Genomic DNA, 19,950 nt, shown 5'->3' on the forward strand with positions numbered 1-19,950 from the left:
ACCATCACCCCCTGTGCTCACTGCCCCGTGTCCTAACTCGCACCCAGTCCCGTTCACCCATCACCCCGTGCTCACTGCCCCGTGTCCTAACTCACACCCAGTCCCGTTCACCCATCACCCCCTGTGCTCACTGCCCCGTGTCCTAACTCGCACCCAGTCCCGTTCACCCATCGCCCCCTGTGCTCACTGCCCGGTGTCCTAACTCACACCCAGTCCCGTTCACCCATCACCCCCGTGCTCACTGCCCCGTGTCCTAACTCACACCCAGTCCCGTTCACCCATCACCCCCTGGTGCTCACTGCCCCGTGTCCTAACTCACACCCAGTCTCGTTCACATCCATCACCCCGTGCTCACTGCCCCGTGTCCTAACTCACACCCAGTCCCGTTCACCCATCACCCCCTGTGCTCACTGCCCCGTGTCCTAACTCACACCCAGTCCCGTTCACCCATCACCCCGTGCTCACTGGCCCCGTGTCCTAACTCACACCCAGTCCCGTACACCCATCACCCCCTGTGCTCACTGCCCCGTGTCCTAACTCACACCCAGTCCCGTTCACCCATCGCCCTGTGCTCACTGCCCCGTGTCCTAACTCGCACCCAGTCCCGTTCACCCATCACCCCCTGTGCTCACTGCCCCGTGTCCTAACTCACCCCCAGTCCCGTTCACCCATCACCCGCTGTGCTCACTGCCCAGTGTCCTAACTCACACCCAATCCCGTTCACCCTTCACCCCCTGTTGCTAACTGCCCCGTGTCCTAACTCACACCCAGTCCCGTGCACCCCATCACCACCTGTGCTCAGCTGCCCCGTGTCCTAACTCACACCCAGTCCCGTTCACCAATCACCCCCTGTGTTCACTGCCCCGTGTCCTAACTCACACCCAGTCCCGTCTCACCCATCACCCCCTGTGCTCACTGCCCCCGTGTCCTAACTCACACCCAGTCCCGTTCACTCCATCACCCCCTGTGCTCACTGCTCCGTGTCCTAACTCGCACCCAGTCCCATTCACCGATCACCCCCTGTGCTCACTGCCCCGTGTCCTAACTCTCACCCAGTCCCGTTCACTCCATCACCCCGTGCTCACTGCCCCGTGTCGTAACTCACACCCAGGCCCCGTTCACCTCCATCACCCCGTGCTCACTGCCCCGTGTCCTAACTCACACCCAGTCCCGTTCGCCCATCACCCCCTGTGCTCACTGCCCCGTGTCCTAACTCACACCCAGTCCCGTTCACCCATCACCCTCTGTGCTCACTGCCCCGTGTCCTAACTCACACCCAGTCCCGTTCACACCATCACCCCGTGCTCACTGCCCCGTGTCCTAATTCACACCCAGTCCCGTTCACCATCCATCACCCCCTGTGCTCACTGCCCCGTGTCCTAACTCACACCCAGTCTCGTTCACGCCATCACCCCGTGCTCACTGCCCCGTGTCCTAACTCACACCCAGTCCCGTTCACCCATCACCCCGTGTGCTCACTGCCCCGTATCCTAACTCACACCCAGTCCCGTTCACCCATCACCCCGTGCTCACTGCCCCGTGTCCTCAGTCACACCCAGTCCCGTTCACCCCATCACCCCCTGTGCTCACTGACCCGTGTCCTAACTCACACCCAGTCCCGTTCACCCATCACCCCCTGTGCTCACTGCCCCGTGTCCAAACTCACACCCAGTCCCGTTCAACCATCACCCCCTGTGCTCACTGCCCCGTGTCCTAACTCGCACCCAGTCCCGTTCACCCATCACCCCGTGCTCACTGCCCCGTGTCCTAACTCACACCCAGTCCCGTTCACCCATCACCCCCTGTGCTCACTGCCCCGTGTCCTAACTCGCACCCAGTCCCGTTCACCCATCACCCCGTGCTCACTGCCCCGTGTCCTAACTCACACCCAGTCCCGTTCGCCCATCACCCCGTGTTCACTGCCCCGTGTCCTAACTCACACCCAGTCCCGTTCGCCCATCACCCCGTGCTCACTGCCCCGTGTCCTAACTCACACCCAGCCCCGTTCACCCATCACCCCGTGCTCACTGCCCCGTGTCCTAACTCACACCCAGTCCCGTTCACCCATCACCCCGTGCTCACTGTCCCGTGTCCTAACTCACACCCAGTCCCGTTCACCCATCACCCCGTGCCCTAACTCACACCCAGTCCCGTTCACCCATCACCCCCAGTCCCGTTCACCCATCACCCCCTGTGCTCACTGCCCCGTGTCCTAACTCACACACAGTCCCGTTCGCCCATCACCCCGTGCTCACTGCCCCGTGTCCTAACTCACACCCAATCCCGTTCACCCTTCACCCCCTGTGCTCACTGCCCCGTGTCCTAACTCGCACCCAGTCCCGTTCACCCATCACCCACTGTGCTAACTGCCCCGTGTCCTAACTCACACCCAGTCCCGTTCACCCTTCACCCCCTGTGCTCACTGCCCCGTGTCCTAACTCGCACCCAGTCCCGTTCACCCATCACCCTCTGTGCTCACTGCCCCGTGTCCTAACTCACACCCAGTCCCGTTCACCCATCACCCCCTGTGCTCACTGCCCCGTGTCCGAACTCACACCCAGTCCCGTTCACCCATCACCCCCTGTGCTCACTCCTCCGTGTCCTATCTCGCACCAAGTCCCGTTCACCCATCACCCCCTGTGCTCACTGCCCCGTGTCCTAACTCACACCAAGTCCCGTTCACCCATCACCCCCTGTGCTCACTGCCCCGTGTCCTAACTCTCACCCAGTCCCATTCACCGATCACCCCGTGCTCACTGCCCCGTGTCCTAACTCACACCCAGCCCCGTTCACCCATCACCCCCTGTGCTCACTGCCCCGTGTCCTAACTCACACCCAGTCCCGTTCACCCATCGCCCTGTGCTCACTGCCCCGTGTCCTAACTCGCACCCAGTCCCGTTCACCCATCACCCCCTGTGCTCACTGCCCCGTGTCCTAACTCGCACCCAGTCCCGTTCACCCATCACCCCCTGTGCTCATTGCCCCGTGTCCTAACTCACACCCAGCCCCGTTCACCCATCACCCCGTGCTCACTGCCCCGTGTCCTAACTCACACCCAGTCCCGTTCACCCATCACCCCGTGCTCACTGCCCCGTGTCCTAACTCGCACCCAGTCCCGTTCACCCATCACCCCCTGTGCTCGCTGCCCCGTGTCCTAACTCACACCCAGTCCCGTTCACCCATCACCCCCTGTGCTCACTGCCCCGTGTCCTAACTCACACCCAGTCCCGTTCACCCATCACCCCCTGTGCTCACTGCCCCGTGTCCTAACTCACACCCAGTCCCGTTCACCCATCACCCCGTGCTCACTGCCCGTGTCCTAACTCACACCAAGTCCCGTTCACCCACCACCCGTGCTCACTGCCCCGTGTCCTAACTCACACCCAGTCCCGTTCACCCACCACCCCCTGTGCTCACTGCCCCGTGTCCTAACTCGCACCCAGTCCCGTTCACCCATCACCCCGTGCTCACTGCCCCGTGTCCTAACTCACACCCAGTCCCGTTCGCCCATCACCCCGTGCTCACTGCCCCGTGTCCTAACTCACACCCAGTCCCGTTCGCCCATCACCCCGTGCTCACTGCCCCGTGTCCTAACTCACACCCAGTCCCGTTCACCCATCACCCCCAGTCCCGTTCACCCATCACCCCCTGTGCTCACTGCCCCGTGTCCTAACTCACACCCAGTCCCGTTCACCCATCGCCCTGTGCTCACTGCTCCGTGTCCTAACTCGCACCCAGTCCCGTTCACCCATCACCCCCTGTGCTCACTGCCCCGTGTCCTAACTCACACCCAGCCCCGTTCACCCATCACCCCGTGCTCACTGCCCCGTGTCCTAACTCACACCCAGTCCCGTTCACCCATCACCCCGTGCTCACTGCCCCGTGTCCTAACTCGCACCCAGTCCCGTTCACCCATCACCCCCTGTGCTCGCTGCCCCGTGTCCTAACTCACACCCAGTCCCGTTCACCCATCACCCCCTGTGCTCACTGCCCCGTGTCCTAACTCACACCCAGTCCCGTTCACCCATCACCCCCTGTGCTCACTGCCCCGTGTCCTAACTCACACCCAGTCCCGTTCACCCATCACCCCGTGCTCACTGCCCGTGTCCTAACTCACACCAAGTCCCGTTCACCCACCACCCCTGTGCTCACTGCCCCGTGTCCTAACTCACACCCAGTCCCGTTCACCCACCACCCGTGCTCACTGCCCCGTGTCCTAACTCGCACCCAGTCCCGTTCACCCATCACCCCGTGCTCACTGCCCCGTGTCCTAACTCACACCCAGTCCCGTTCGCCCATCACCCCGTGCTCACTGCCCCGTGTCCTAACTCACACCCAGTCCCGTTCGCCCATCACCCCGTGCTCACTGCCCCGTGTCCTAACTCACACCCAGTCCCGTTCACCCATCACCCCCAGTCCCGTTCACCCATCACCCCCTGTGCTCACTGCCCCGTGTCCTAACTCACACCCAGTCCCGTTCACCCATCGCCCTGTGCTCACTGCTCCGTGTCCTAACTCGCACCCAGTCCCGTTCACCCATCACCCCCTGTGCTCACTGCCCCGTGTCCTAACTCACACCCAGCCCCGTTCACCCATCACCCCGTGCTCACTGCCCCGTGTCCTAACTCACACCCAGTCCCGTTCACCCATCACCCCGTGCTCACTGCCCCGTGTCCTAACTCGCACCCAGTCCCGTTCACCCATCACCCCCTGTGCTCGCTGCCCCGTGTCCTAACTCACACCCAGTCCCGTTCACCCATCACCCCCTGTGCTCACTGCCCCGTGTCCTAACTCACACCCAGTCCCGTTCACCCATCACCCCCTGTGCTCACTGCCCCGTGTCCTAACTCACACCCAGTCCCATTCACCCATCACCCCGTGCTCACTGCCCGTGTCCTAACTCACACCAAGTCCCGTTCACCCACCACCCCTGTGCTCACTGCCCCGTGTCCTAACTCACACCCAGTCCCGTTCACCCACCACCCGTGCTCACTGCCCCGTGTCCTAACTCGCACCCAGTCCCGTTCACCCATCACCCCGTGCTCACTGCCCCGTGTCCTAACTCACACCCAGTCCCGTTCGCCCATCACCCCGTGCTCACTGCCCCGTGTCCTAACTCACACCCAGTCCCGTTCGCCCATCACCCCCTGTGCTCACTGCCCCGTGTCCTAACTCACACCCAGTCCCGTTCACCCATCACCCCCTGTGCTCACTGCCCCGTGTCCTAACTCACACCCAGTCCCATTCACCGATCACCCGCTGTGCTCACTGCCCCGTGTCCTAACTCTCACCCAGTCCCGTTCACCCATCACCCCTTGTGCTCACTGCCCCGTGTCCTAACTCACACCCAGCCCCGTTCACCCATCACCCCGTTCTCACTGCCCCGTGTCCTAACTCACACCCAGTCCCATTCACCCATCACCCCGTGCTCACTGTCCCGTGTCCTAACTCACACCCAGTCCCGTTCACCCATCACCCCGTGCCCTAACTCACACCCAGTCCCGTTCACCCATCACCCCCAGTCCCGTTCACCCATCACCCCCTGTGCTCACTACCCAGTGTCCTAACTCACACCCAATCCCGTTCACCCTTCACCCCCTGTGCTCACTGCCCCGTGTCCTAACTCGCACCCAGTCCCGTTCACCCATCACCCCGTGCTCACTGCCCTGTGTCCTAACTCACACCCAGTCCCGTTCACCCATCACCCCCTGTGCTCACTGCCCCGTGTCCTAACTCACACCCAGTCCCGTTCACCCTTCACCCCCTGTGCTCACTGCCCCGTGTCCTAACTCGCACCCAGTCCCGTTCACCCATCACCCCCTGTGCTCACTGCCCCGTGTCCTAACTCACACCCAGTCCCGTTCACCCTTCACCCCCTGTGCTCACTGCCCCGTGTCCTAACTCGCACCCAGTCCCGTTCACCCATCACCCTCTGTGCTCACTGCCCCGTGTCCTAACTCACACCCAGTCCCGTTCACCCATCGCCCCCTGTGCTCACTGCCCCGTGTCCTAACTCACACCCAGTCCCGTTCACCCATCACCCCCTGTGCTCACTCCTCCGTGTCCTATCTCGCACCAAGTCCCGTTCACCCATCAGCCCCTGTGCTCACTGCCCCGTGTCCAAACTCGCACCCAGTCCCGTTCACCCATCACCCCCTGTGCTCACTGCCCCGTGTCCTAACTCTCACCCAGTCCCATTCACCGATCACCCCGTGCTCACTGCCCCGTGTCCTAACTCACACCCAGCCCCGTTCACCCATCACCCCCTGTGCTCACTGCCCCGTGTCCTAACTCACACCCAGTCCCGTTCACCCATCGCCCTGTGCTCACTGCCCCGTGTCCTAACTCGCACCCAGTCCCGTTCACCCATCACCCCGTGCTCACTGCCCTGTGTCCTAACTCACACCCAGTCCCGTTCACCCATCACCCCGTGTTCACTGCCCCGTGTCCTGACTCACACCCAGTCCCGTTCACCCATCACCCCTTGTTCACTGCCCCGTGTCCTAACTCGCACCCAGTCCCGTTCACCCATCACCCCCTGTGCTCACTGCCCCGTGTCCTAACTCACACCCAGTCCCGTTCACCCTTCACCCCCTGTGCTCACTGCCCCGTGTCCTAACTCGCACCCAGTCCCGTTCACCCATCACCCTCTGTGCTCACTGCCCCGTGTCCTAACTCACACCCAGTCCCGTTCACCCATCACCCCGTGCTCACTGCCCCGTGTCCGAACTCACACCCAGTCCCGTTCACCCATCACCCCCTGTGCTCACTCCTCCGTGTCCTATCTCGCACCAAGTCCCGTTCACCCATCACCCCCTGTGCTCACTGCCCCGTGTCCTAACTCACACCCAGTCCCGTTCACCCATCACCCCCTGTGCTCACTGCCCCGTGTCCTAACTCTCACCCAGTCCCATTCACCGATCACCCCGTGCTCACTGCCCCGTGTCCTAACTCACACCCAGCCCCGTTCACCCATCACCCCCTGTGCTCACTGCCCCGTGTCCTAACTCACACCCAGTCCCGTTCACCCATCGCCCTGTGCTCACTGCCCCGTGTCCTAACTCGCACCCAGTCCCGTTCACCCATCACCCCCTGTGCTCACTGCCCCGTGTCCTAACTCACACCCAGCCCCGTTCACCCATCACCCCGTGCTCACTGCCCCGTGTCCTAACTCACACCCAGTCCCGTTCACCCATCACCCCGTGCTCATTGCCCCGTGTCCTAACTCGCACCCAGTCCCGTTCACCCATCACCCCCTGTGCTCGCTGCCCCGTGTCCTAACTCACACCCAGTCCCGTTCACCCATCACCCCCTGTGCTCACTGCCCCGTGTCCTAACTCACACCCAGTCCCGTTCACCCATCACCCCCTGTGCTCACTGCCCCGTGTCCTAACTCACACCCAGTCCCGTTCACCCATCACCCCGTGCTCACTGCCCGTGTCCTAACTCACACCAAGTCCCGTTCACCCACCACCCCTGTGCTCACTGCCCCGTGTCCTAACTCACACCCAGTCCCGTTCACCCACCACCCGTGCTCACTGCCCCGTGTCCTAACTCGCACCCAGTCCCGTTCACCCATCACCCCGTGCTCACTGCCCCGTGTCCTAACTCACACCCAGTCCCGTTCGCCCATCACCCCGTGCTCACTGCCCCGTGTCCTAACTCACACCCAGTCCCGTTCGCCCATCACCCCGTGCTCACTGCCCCGTGTCCTAACTCACACCCAGTCCCGTTCACCCATCACCCCCAGTCCCGTTCACCCATCACCCCCTGTGCTCACTGCCCCGTGTCCTAACTCACACCCAGTCCCGTTCACCCATCGCCCTGTGCTCACTGCTCCGTGTCCTAACTCACACCCAGTCCCGTTCACCCATCACCCCGTGCTCACTGCCCCGTGTCCTAACTCGCACCCAGTCCCGTTCACCCATCACCCCCGTGCTCGCTGCCCCGTGTCCTAACTCACACCCAGTCCCGTTCACCCATCACCCCGTGCTCACTGCCCCGTGTCCTAACTCACACCCAGTCCCGTTCACCCATCACCCCCTGTGCTCACTGCCCCGTGTCCTAACTCACACCCAGTCCCGTTCACCCATCACCCCGTGCTCACTGCCCGTGTCCTAACTCACACCAAGTCCCGTTCACCCACCACCCCTGTGCTCACTGCCCCGTGTCCTAACTCACACCCAGTCCCGTTCACCCACCACCCGTGCTCACTGCCCCGTGTCCTAACTCGCACCCAGTCCCGTTCACCCATCACCCCGTGCTCACTGCCCCGTGTCCTAACTCACACCCAGTCCCGTTCGCCCATCACCCCGTGCTCACTGCCCCGTGTCCTAACTCACACCCAGTCCCGTTCGCCCATCACCCCGTGCTCACTGCCCCGTGTCCTAACTCACACCCAGTCCCATTCACCGATCACCCCCTGTGCTCACTGCCCCGTGTCCTAACTCTCACCCAGTCCCGTTCACCCATCACCCCTTGTGCTCACTGCCCCGTGTCCTAACTCACACCCAGCCCCGTTCACCCATCACCCCGTTCTCACTGCCCCGTGTCCTAACTCACACCCAGTCCCATTCACCCATCACCCCGTGCTCACTGTCCGTGTCCTAACTCACACCCAGTCCCGTTCACCCATCACCCCGTGCCCTAACTCACACCCAGTCCCGTTCACCCATCACCCCCAGTCCCGTTCACCCATCACCCCCTGTGCTCACTACCCAGTGTCCTAACTCACACCCAATCCCGTTCACCCTTCACCCCCTGTGCTCACTGCCCCGTGTCCTAACTCGCACCCAGTCCCGTTCACCCATCACCCCCTGTGCTCACTGCCCCGTGTCCTAACTCACACCCAGTCCCGTTCACCCTTCACCCCCTGTGCTCACTGCCCCGTGTCCTAACTCGCACCCAGTCCCGTTCACCCATCACCCCCTGTGCTCACTGCCCCGTGTCCTAACTCACACCCAGTCCCGTTCACCCTTCACCCCCTGTGCTCACTGCCCCGTGTCCTAACTCGCACCCAGTCCCGTTCACCCATCACCCTCTGTGCTCACTGCCCCGTGTCCTAACTCACACCCAGTCCCGTTCACCCATCGCCCCCTGTGCTCACTGCCCCGTGTCCTAACTCACACCCAGTCCCGTTCACCCATCACCCCGTGTTCACTGCCCCGTGTCCTAACTCGCACCCAGTCCCGTTCACCCATCACCCCCTGTGCTCACTGCCCCGTGTCCTAACTCACACCCAGTCGCGTTCACCCTTCACCCCGTGCTCACTGCCCCGTGTCCTAACTCGCACCCAGTCCCGTTCACCCATCACCCTCTGTGCTCACTGCCCCGTGTCCTAACTCACACCCAGTCCCGTTCACCCATCACCCCCTGTGCTCACTGCCCCGTGTCCGAACTCACACCCAGTCCCGTGCACCCATCACCCCCTGTGCTCACTCCTCCGTGTCCTATCTCGCACCAAGTCCCGTTCATCCATCACCCCCTGTGCTCACTGCCCCGTGTCCTAACTCACACCCAGTCCCGTTCACCCATCACCCCCTGTGCTCACTGCCCCGTGTCCTAACTCTCACCCAGTCCCATTCACCGATCACCCCGTGCTCACTGCCCCGTGTCCTAACTCACACCCAGCCCCGTTCACCCATCACCCCGTGCTCACTGCCCCGTGTCCTAACTCACACCCAGTCCCGTTCACCCATCGCCCTGTGCTCACTGCCCCGTGTCCTAACTCGCACCCAGTCCCGTTCACCCATCACCCCCTGTGCTCACTGCCCCGTGTCCTAACTCACACCCAGCCCCGTTCACCCAACACCCCGTGCTCACTGCCCCGTGTCCTAACTCACACCCAGTCCCGTTCACCCATCACCCCGTGCTCACTGCCCCGTGTCCTAACTCGCACCCAGTCCCGTTCACCCATCACCCCGTGCTCGCTGCCCCGTGTCCTAACTCACACCCAGTCCCGTTCACCCATCACCCCCTGTGCTCACTGCCCCGTGTCCTAACTCACACCCAGTCCCGTTCACCCATCACCCCCTGTGCTCACTGCCCCGTGTCCTAACTCACACCCAGTCCCGTTCACCCATCACCCCGTGCTCACTGCCCGTGTCCTAACTCACACCAAGTCCCGTTCACCCACCACCCCTGTGCTCACTGCCCCGTGTCCTAACTCACACCCAGTCCCGTTCACCCACCACCCGTGCTCACTGCCCCGTGTCCTAACTCGCACCCAGTCCCGTTCACCCATCACCCCCTGTGCTCACTGCCCCGTGTCCTAACTCACACCCAGTCCCGTTCACCCATCACCCCCTGTGCTCACTGCTCCGTGTCCTAACTCGCACCCAGTCCCATTCACCGATCACCCCCTGTGCTCACTGCCCCGTGTCCTAACTCTCACCCAGTCCCGTTCACCCATCACCCCGTGCTCACTGCCCCGTGTCGTAACTCACACCCAGCCCCGTTCACCCATCACCCCGTGCTCACTGCCCCGTGTCCTAACTCACACCCAGTCCCGTTCGCCCATCACCCCCTGTGCTCACTGCCCCGTGTCCTAACTCACACCCAGTCCCGTTCACCCATCACCCTCTGTGCTCACTGCCCCGTGTCCTAACTCACACCCAGTCCCGTTCACCCATCACCCCGTGCTCACTGCCCCGTGTCCTAATTCACACCCAGTCCCGTTCACCCATCACCCCCTGTGCTCACTGCCCCGTGTCCTAACTCACACCCAGTCTCGTTCACCCATCACCCCGTGCTCACTGCCCCGTGTCCTAACTCACACCCAGTCCCGTTCACCCATCACCCCGTGTGCTCACTGCCCCGTATCCTAACTCACACCCAGTCCCGTTCACCCATCACCCCGTGCTCACTGCCCCGTGTCCTCAGTCACACCCAGTCCCGTTCACCCATCACCCCCTGTGCTCACTGACCCGTGTCCTAACTCACACCCAGTCCCGTTCACCCATCACCCCCTGTGCTCACTGCCCCGTGTCCAAACTCACACCCAGTCCCGTTCAACCATCACCCCCTGTGCTCACTGCCCCGTGTCCTAACTCGCACCCAGTCCCGTTCACCCATCACCCCGTGCTCACTGCCCCGTGTCCTAACTCACACCCAGTCCCGTTCACCCATCACCCCCTGTGCTCACTGCCCCGTGTCCTAACTCGCACCCAGTCCCGTTCACCCATCGCCCCCTGTGCTCACTGCCCGGTGTCCTAACTCACACCCAGTCCCGTTCACCCATCACCCCGTGCTCACTGCCCCGTGTCCTAACTCACACCCAGTCCCGTTCACCCATCACCCCCTGTGCTCACTGCCCCGTGTCCTAACTCACACCCAGTCTCGTTCACCCATCACCCCGTGCTCACTGCCCCGTGTCCTAACTCACACCCAGTCCCGTTCACCCATCACCCCCTGTGCTCACTGCCCCGTGTCCTAACTCACACCCAGTCCCGTTCACCCATCACCCCGTGCTCACTGCCCCGTGTCCTAACTCACACCCAGTCCCGTACACCCATCACCCCCTGTGCTCACTGCCCCGTGTCCTAACTCACACCCAGTCCCGTTCACCCATCGCCCTGTGCTCACTGCCCCGTGTCCTAACTCGCACCCAGTCCCGTTCACCCATCACCCCCTGTGCTCACTGCCCCGTGTCCTAACTCACCCCCAGTCCCGTTCACCCATCACCCGCTGTGCTCACTGCCCAGTGTCCTAACTCACACCCAATCCCGTTCACCCTTCACCCCCTGTGCTAACTGCCCCGTGTCCTAACTCACACCCAGTCCCGTGCACCCATCACCACCTGTGCTCGCTGCCCCGTGTCCTAACTCACACCCAGTCCCGTTCACCAATCACCCCCTGTGTTCACTGCCCCGTGTCCTAACTCACACCCAGTCCCGTTCACCCATCACCCCCTGTGCTCACTGCCCCGTGTCCTAACTCACACCCAGTCCCGTTCACCCATCACCCCCTGTGCTCACTGCTCCGTGTCCTAACTCGCACCCAGTCCCATTCACCGATCACCCCCTGTGCTCACTGCCCCGTGTCCTAACTCTCACCCAGTCCCGTTCACCCATCACCCCGTGCTCACTGCCCCGTGTCGTAACTCACACCCAGCCCCGTTCACCCATCACCCCGTGCTCACTGCCCCGTGTCCTAACTCACACCCAGTCCCGTTCGCCCATCACCCCCTGTGCTCACTGCCCCGTGTCCTAACTCACACCCAGTCCCGTTCACCCATCACCCTCTGTGCTCACTGCCCCGTGTCCTAACTCACACCCAGTCCCGTTCACCCATCACCCCGTGCTCACTGCCCCGTGTCCTAATTCACACCCAGTCCCGTTCACCCATCACCCCCTGTGCTCACTGCCCCGTGTCCTAACTCACACCCAGTCTCGTTCACCCATCACCCCGTGCTCACTGCCCCGTGTCCTAACTCACACCCAGTCCCGTTCACCCATCACCCCGTGTGCTCACTGCCCCGTATCCTAACTCACACCCAGTCCCGTTCACCCATCACCCCGTGCTCACTGCCCCGTGTCCTCAGTCACACCCAGTCCCGTTCACCCATCACCCCCTGTGCTCACTGACCCGTGTCCTAACTCACACCCAGTCCCGTTCACCCATCACCCCCTGTGCTCACTGCCCCGTGTCCAAACTCACACCCAGTCCCGTTCAACCATCACCCCCTGTGCTCACTGCCCCGTGTCCTAACTCGCACCCAGTCCCGTTCACCCATCACCCCGTGCTCACTGCCCCGTGTCCTAACTCACACCCAGTCCCGTTCACCCATCACCCCCTGTGCTCACTGCCCCGTGTCCTAACTCGCACCCAGTCCCGTTCACCCATCACCCCGTGCTCACTGCCCCGTGTCCTAACTCACACCCAGTCCCGTTCGCCCATCACCCCGTGTTCACTGCCCCGTGTCCTAACTCACACCCAGTCCCGTTCGCCCATCACCCCGTGCTCACTGCCCCGTGTCCTAACTCACACCCAGCCCCGTTCACCCATCACCCCGTGCTCACTGCCCCGTGTCCTAACTCACACCCAGTCCCGTTCACCCATCACCCCGTGCTCACTGTCCCGTGTCCTAACTCACACCCAGTCCCGTTCACCCATCACCCCGTGCCCTAACTCACACCCAGTCCCGTTCACCCATCACCCCCAGTCCCGTTCACCCATCACCCCCTGTGCTCACTGCCCCGTGTCCTAACTCACACACAGTCCCGTTCGCCCATCACCCCGTGCTCACTGCCCCGTGTCCTAACTCACACCCAATCCCGTTCACCCTTCACCCCCTGTGCTCACTGCCCCGTGTCCTAACTCGCACCCAGTCCCGTTCACCCATCACCCACTGTGCTAACTGCCCCGTGTCCTAACTCACACCCAGTCCCGTTCACCCTTCACCCCCTGTGCTCACTGCCCCGTGTCCTAACTCGCACCCAGTCCCGTTCACCCATCACCCTCTGTGCTCACTGCCCCGTGTCCTAACTCACACCCAGTCCCGTTCACCCATCACCCCCTGTGCTCACTGCCCCGTGTCCGAACTCACACCCAGTCCCGTTCACCCATCACCCCCTGTGCTCACTCCTCCGTGTCCTATCTCGCACCAAGTCCCGTTCACCCATCACCCCCTGTGCTCACTGCCCCGTGTCCTAACTCACACCAAGTCCCGTTCACCCATCACCCCCTGTGCTCACTGCCCCGTGTCCTAACTCTCACCCAGTCCCATTCACCGATCACCCCGTGCTCACTGCCCCGTGTCCTAACTCACACCCAGCCCCGTTCACCCATCACCCCCTGTGCTCACTGCCCCGTGTCCTAACTCACACCCAGTCCCGTTCACCCATCGCCCTGTGCTCACTGCCCCGTGTCCTAACTCGCACCCAGTCCCGTTCACCCATCACCCCCTGTGCTCACTGCCCCGTGTCCTAACTCGCACCCAGTCCCGTTCACCCATCACCCCCTGTGCTCATTGCCCCGTGTCCTAACTCACACCCAGCCCCGTTCACCCATCACCCCGTGCTCACTGCCCCGTGTCCTAACTCACACCCAGTCCCGTTCACCCATCACCCCGTGCTCACTGCCCCGTGTCCTAACTCGCACCCAGTCCCGTTCACCCATCACCCCCTGTGCTCGCTGCCCCGTGTCCTAACTCACACCCAGTCCCGTTCACCCATCACCCCCTGTGCTCACTGCCCCGTGTCCTAACTCACACCCAGTCCCGTTCACCCATCACCCCCTGTGCTCACTGCCCCGTGTCCTAACTCACACCCAGTCCCGTTCACCCATCACCCCGTGCTCACTGCCCGTGTCCTAACTCACACCAAGTCCCGTTCACCCACCACCCGTGCTCACTGCCCCGTGTCCTAACTCACACCCAGTCCCGTTCACCCACCACCCCCTGTGCTCACTGCCCCGTGTCCTAACTCGCACCCAGTCCCGTTCACCCATCACCCCGTGCTCACTGCCCCGTGTCCTAACTCACACCCAGTCCCGTTCGCCCATCACCCCGTGCTCACTGCCCCGTGTCCTAACTCACACCCAGTCCCGTTCGCCCATCACCCCGTGCTCACTGCCCCGTGTCCTAACTCACACCCAGTCCCGTTCACCCATCACCCCCAGTCCCGTTCACCCATCACCCCCTGTGCTCACTGCCCCGTGTCCTAACTCACACCCAGTCCCGTTCACCCATCGCCCTGTGCTCACTGCTCCGTGTCCTAACTCGCACCCAGTCCCGTTCACCCATCACCCCCTGTGCTCACTGCCCCGTGTCCTAACTCACACCCAGCCCCGTTCACCCATCACCCCGTGCTCACTGCCCCGTGTCCTAACTCACACCCAGTCCCGTTCACCCATCACCCCGTGCTCACTGCCCCGTGTCCTAACTCGCACCCAGTCCCGTTCACCCATCACCCCCTGTGCTCGCTGCCCCGTGTCCTAACTCACACCCAGTCCCGTTCACCCATCACCCCCTGTGCTCACTGCCCCGTGTCCTAACTCACACCCAGTCCCGTTCACCCATCACCCCCTGTGCTCACTGCCCCGTGTCCTAACTCACACCCAGTCCCGTTCACCCATCACCCCGTGCTCACTGCCCGTGTCCTAACTCACACCAAGTCCCGTTCACCCACCACCCCTGTGCTCACTGCCCCGTGTCCTAACTCACACCCAGTCCCGTTCACCCACCACCCGTGCTCACTGCCCCGTGTCCTAACTCGCACCCAGTCCCGTTCACCCATCACCCCGTGCTCACTGCCCCGTGTCCTAACTCACACCCAGTCCCGTTCGCCCATCACCCCGTGCTCACTGCCCCGTGTCCTAACTCACACCCAGTCCCGTTCGCCCATCACCCCGTGCTCACTGCCCCGTGTCCTAACTCACACCCAGTCCCGTTCACCCATCACCCCCAGTCCCGTTCACCCATCACCCCCTGTGCTCACTGCCCCGTGTCCTAACTCACACCCAGTCCCGTTCACCCATCGCCCTGTGCTCACTGCTCCGTGTCCTAACTCGCACCCAGTCCCGTTCACCCATCACCCCCTGTGCTCACTGCCCCGTGTCCTAACTCACACCCAGCCCCGTTCACCCATCACCCCGTGCTCACTGCCCCGTGTCCTAACTCACACCCAGTCCCGTTCACCCATCACCCCGTGCTCACTGCCCCGTGTCCTAACTCGCACCCAGTCCCGTTCACCCATCACCCCCTGTGCTCGCTGCCCCGTGTCCTAACTCACACCCAGTCCCGTTCACCCATCACCCCCTGTGCTCACTGCCCCGTGTCCTAACTCACACCCAGTCCCGTTCACCCATCACCCCCTGTGCTCACTGCCCCGTGTCCTAACTCACACCCAGTCCCATTCACCCATCACCCCGTGCTCACTGCCCGTGTCCTAACTCACACCAAGTCCCGTTCACCCACCACCCCTGTGCTCACTGCCCCGTGTCCTAACTCACACCCAGTCCCGTTCACCCACCACCCGTGCTCACTGCCCCGTGTCCTAACTCGCACCCAGTCCCGTTCACCCATCACCCCGTGCTCACTGCCCCGTGTCCTAACTCACACCCAGTCCCGTTCGCCCATCACCCCGTGCTCACTGCCCCGTGTCCTAACTCACACCCAGTCCCGTTCGCCCATCACCCCCTGTGCTCACTGCCCCGTGTCCTAACTCACACCCAGTCCCGTTCACCCATCACCCCCTGTGCTCACTGCCCCGTGTCCTAACTCACACCCAGTCCCATTCACCGATCACCCGCTGTGCTCACTGCCCCGTGTCCTAACTCTCACCCAGTCCCGTTCACCCATCACCCCTTGTGCTCACTGCCCCGTGTCCTAACTCACACCCAGCCCCGTTCACCCATCACCCCGTTCTCACTGCCCCGTGTCCTAACTCACACCCAGTCCCATTCACCCATCACCCCGTGCTCACTGTCCCGTGTCCTAACTCACACCCAGTCCCGTTCACCCATCACCCCGTGCCCTAACTCACACCCAGTCCCGTTCACCCATCACCCCCAGTCCCGTTCACCCATCACCCCCTGTGCTCACTACCCAGTGTCCTAACTCACACCCAATCCCGTTCACCCTTCACCCCCTGTGCTCACTGCCCCGTGTCCTAACTCGCACCCAGTCCCGTTCACCCATCACCCCGTGCTCACTGCCCTGTGTCCTAACTCACACCCAGTCCCGTTCACCCATCACCCCCTGTGCTCACTGCCCCGTGTCCTAACTCACACCCAGTCCCGTTCACCCTTCACCCCCTGTGCTCACTGCCCCGTGTCCTAACTCGCACCCAGTCCCGTTCACCCATCACCCCCTGTGCTCACTGCCCCGTGTCCTAACTCACACCCAGTCCCGTTCACCCTTCACCCCCTGTGCTCACTGCCCCGTGTCCTAACTCGCACCCAGTCCCGTTCACCCATCACCCTCTGTGCTCACTGCCCCGTGTCCTAACTCACACCCAGTCCCGTTCACCCATCGCCCCCTGTGCTCACTGCCCCGTGTCCTAACTCACACCCAGTCCCGTTCACCCATCACCCCCTGTGCTCACTCCTCCGTGTCCTATCTCGCACCAAGTCCCGTTCACCCATCAGCCCCTGTGCTCACTGCCCCGTGTCCAAACTCGCACCCAGTCCCGTTCACCCATCACCCCCTGTGCTCACTGCCCCGTGTCCTAACTCTCACCCAGTCCCATTCACCGATCACCCCGTGCTCACTGCCCCGTGTCCTAACTCACACCCAGCCCCGTTCACCCATCACCCCCTGTGCTCACTGCCCCGTGTCCTAACTCACACCCAGTCCCGTTCACCCATCGCCCTGTGCTCACTGCCCCGTGTCCTAACTCGCACCCAGTCCCGTTCACCCATCACCCCGTGCTCACTGCCCTGTGTCCTAACTCACACCCAGTCCCGTTCACCCATCACCCCGTGTTCACTGCCCCGTGTCCTGACTCACACCCAGTCCCGTTCACCCATCACCCCTTGTTCACTGCCCCGTGTCCTAACTCGCACCCAGTCCCGTTCACCCATCACCCCCTGTGCTCACTGCCCCGTGTCCTAACTCACACCCAGTCCCGTTCACCCTTCACCCCCTGTGCTCACTGCCCCGTGTCCTAACTCGCACCCAGTCCCGTTCACCCATCACCCTCTGTGCTCACTGCCCCGTGTCCTAACTCACACCCAGTCCCGTTCACCCATCACCCCGTGCTCACTGCCCCGTGTCCGAACTCACACCCAGTCCCGTTCACCCATCACCCCCTGTGCTCACTCCTCCGTGTCCTATCTCGCACCAAGTCCCGTTCACCCATCACCCCCTGTGCTCACTGCCCCGTGTCCTAACTCACACCCAGTCCCGTTCACCCATCACCCCCTGTGCTCACTGCCCCGTGTCCTAACTCTCACCCAGTCCCATTCACCGATCACCCCGTGCTCACTGCCCCGTGTCCTAACTCACACCCAGCCCCGTTCACCCATCACCCCCTGTGCTCACTGCCCCGTGTCCTAACTCACACCCAGTCCCGTTCACCCATCGCCCTGTGCTCACTGCCCCGTGTCCTAACTCGCACCCAGTCCCGTTCACCCATCACCCCCTGTGCTCACTGCCCCGTGTCCTAACTCACACCCAGCCCCGTTCACCCATCACCCCGTGCTCACTGCCCCGTGTCCTAACTCACACCCAGTCCCGTTCACCCATCACCCCGTGCTCATTGCCCCGTGTCCTAACTCGCACCCAGTCCCGTTCACCCATCACCCCCTGTGCTCGCTGCCCCGTGTCCTAACTCACACCCAGTCCCGTTCACCCATCACCCCCTGTGCTCACTGCCCCGTGTCCTAACTCACACCCAGTCCCGTTCACCCATCACCCCCTGTGCTCACTGCCCCGTGTCCTAACTCACACCCAGTCCCGTTCACCCATCACCCCGTGCTCACTGCCCGTGTCCTAACTCACACCAAGTCCCGTTCACCCACCACCCCTGTGCTCACTGCCCCGTGTCCTAACTCACACCCAGTCCCGTTCACCCACCACCCGTGCTCACTGCCCCGTGTCCTAACTCGCACCCAGTCCCGTTCACCCATCACCCCGTGCTCACTGCCCCGTGTCCTAACTCACACCCAGTCCCGTTCGCCCATCACCCCGTGCTCACTGCCCCGTGTCCTAACTCACACCCAGTCCCGTTCGCCCATCACCCCGTGCTCACTGCCCCGTGTCCTAACTCACACCCAGTCCCGTTCACCCATCACCCCCAGTCCCGTTCACCCATCACCCCCTGTGCTCACTGCCCCGTGTCCTAACTCACACCCAGTCCCGTTCACCCATCGCCCTGTGCTCACTGCTCCGTGTCCTAACTCACACCCAGTCCCGTTCACCCATCACCCCCGTGCTCGCTGCCCCGTGTCCTAACTCACACCCAGTCCCGTTCACCCATCACCCCGTGCTCACTGCCCCGTGTCCTAACTCACACCCAGTCCCGTTCACCCATCACCCCCTGTGCTCACTGCCCCGTGTCCTAACTCACACCCAGTCCCGTTCACCCATCACCCCGTGCTCACTGCCCGTGTCCTAACTCACACCAAGTCCCGTTCACCCACCACCCCTGTGCTCACTGCCCCGTGTCCTAACTCACACCCAGTCCCGTTCACCCACCACCCGTGCTCACTGCCCCGTGTCCTAACTCGCACCCAGTCCCGTTCACCCATCACCCCGTGCTCACTGCCCCGTGTCCTAACTCACACCCAGTCCCGTTCGCCCATCACCCCGTGCTCACTGCCCCGTGTCCTAACTCACACCCAGTCCCGTTCGCCCATCACCCCGTGCTCACTGCCCCGTGTCCTAACTCACACCCAGTCCCATTCACCGATCACCCCCTGTGCTCACTGCCCCGTGTCCTAACTCTCACCCAGTCCCGTTCACCCATCACCCCTTGTGCTCACTGCCCCGTGTCCTAACTCACACCCAGCCCCGTTCACCCATCACCCCGTTCTCACTGCCCCGTGTCCTAACTCACACCCAGTCCCATTCACCCATCACCCCGTGCTCACTGTCCGTGTCCTAACTCACACCCAGTCCCGTTCACCCATCACCCCGTGCCCTAACTCACACCCAGTCCCGTTCACCCATCACCCCCAGTCCCGTTCACCCATCACCCCCTGTGCTCACTACCCAGTGTCCTAACTCACACCCAATCCCGTTCACCCTTCACCCCCTGTGCTCACTGCCCCGTGTCCTAACTCGCACCCAGTCCCGTTCACCCATCACCCCCTGTGCTCACTGCCCCGTGTCCTAACTCACACCCAGTCCCGTTCACCCTTCACCCCCTGTGCTCACTGCCCCGTGTCCTAACTCGCACCCAGTCCCGTTCACCCATCACCCCCTGTGCTCACTGCCCCGTGTCCTAACTCACACCCAGTCCCGTTCACCCTTCACCCCCTGTGCTCACTGCCCCGTGTCCTAACTCG

General features: G+C 62.9%; 1 protein-coding gene across 1 annotated transcript in view; it reads right to left on the reverse strand.

The window, feature by feature from the left end:
• The window catches only part of stard10 (StAR related lipid transfer domain containing 10), a 103,360-nt gene that overhangs the window by 16,812 nt on the left and 66,598 nt on the right, over positions 1-19,950 (reverse strand). The gene's annotated exons all lie outside the window — the stretch shown is intronic.

The sequence above is a fragment of the Somniosus microcephalus genome, chromosome 10 (assembly GCF_052327205.1).
Source record: "Somniosus microcephalus isolate GS21.2 chromosome 10, FLI_Smic_1.0, whole genome shotgun sequence".
Lineage (NCBI taxonomy): Eukaryota > Metazoa > Chordata > Chondrichthyes > Squaliformes > Somniosidae > Somniosus > Somniosus microcephalus.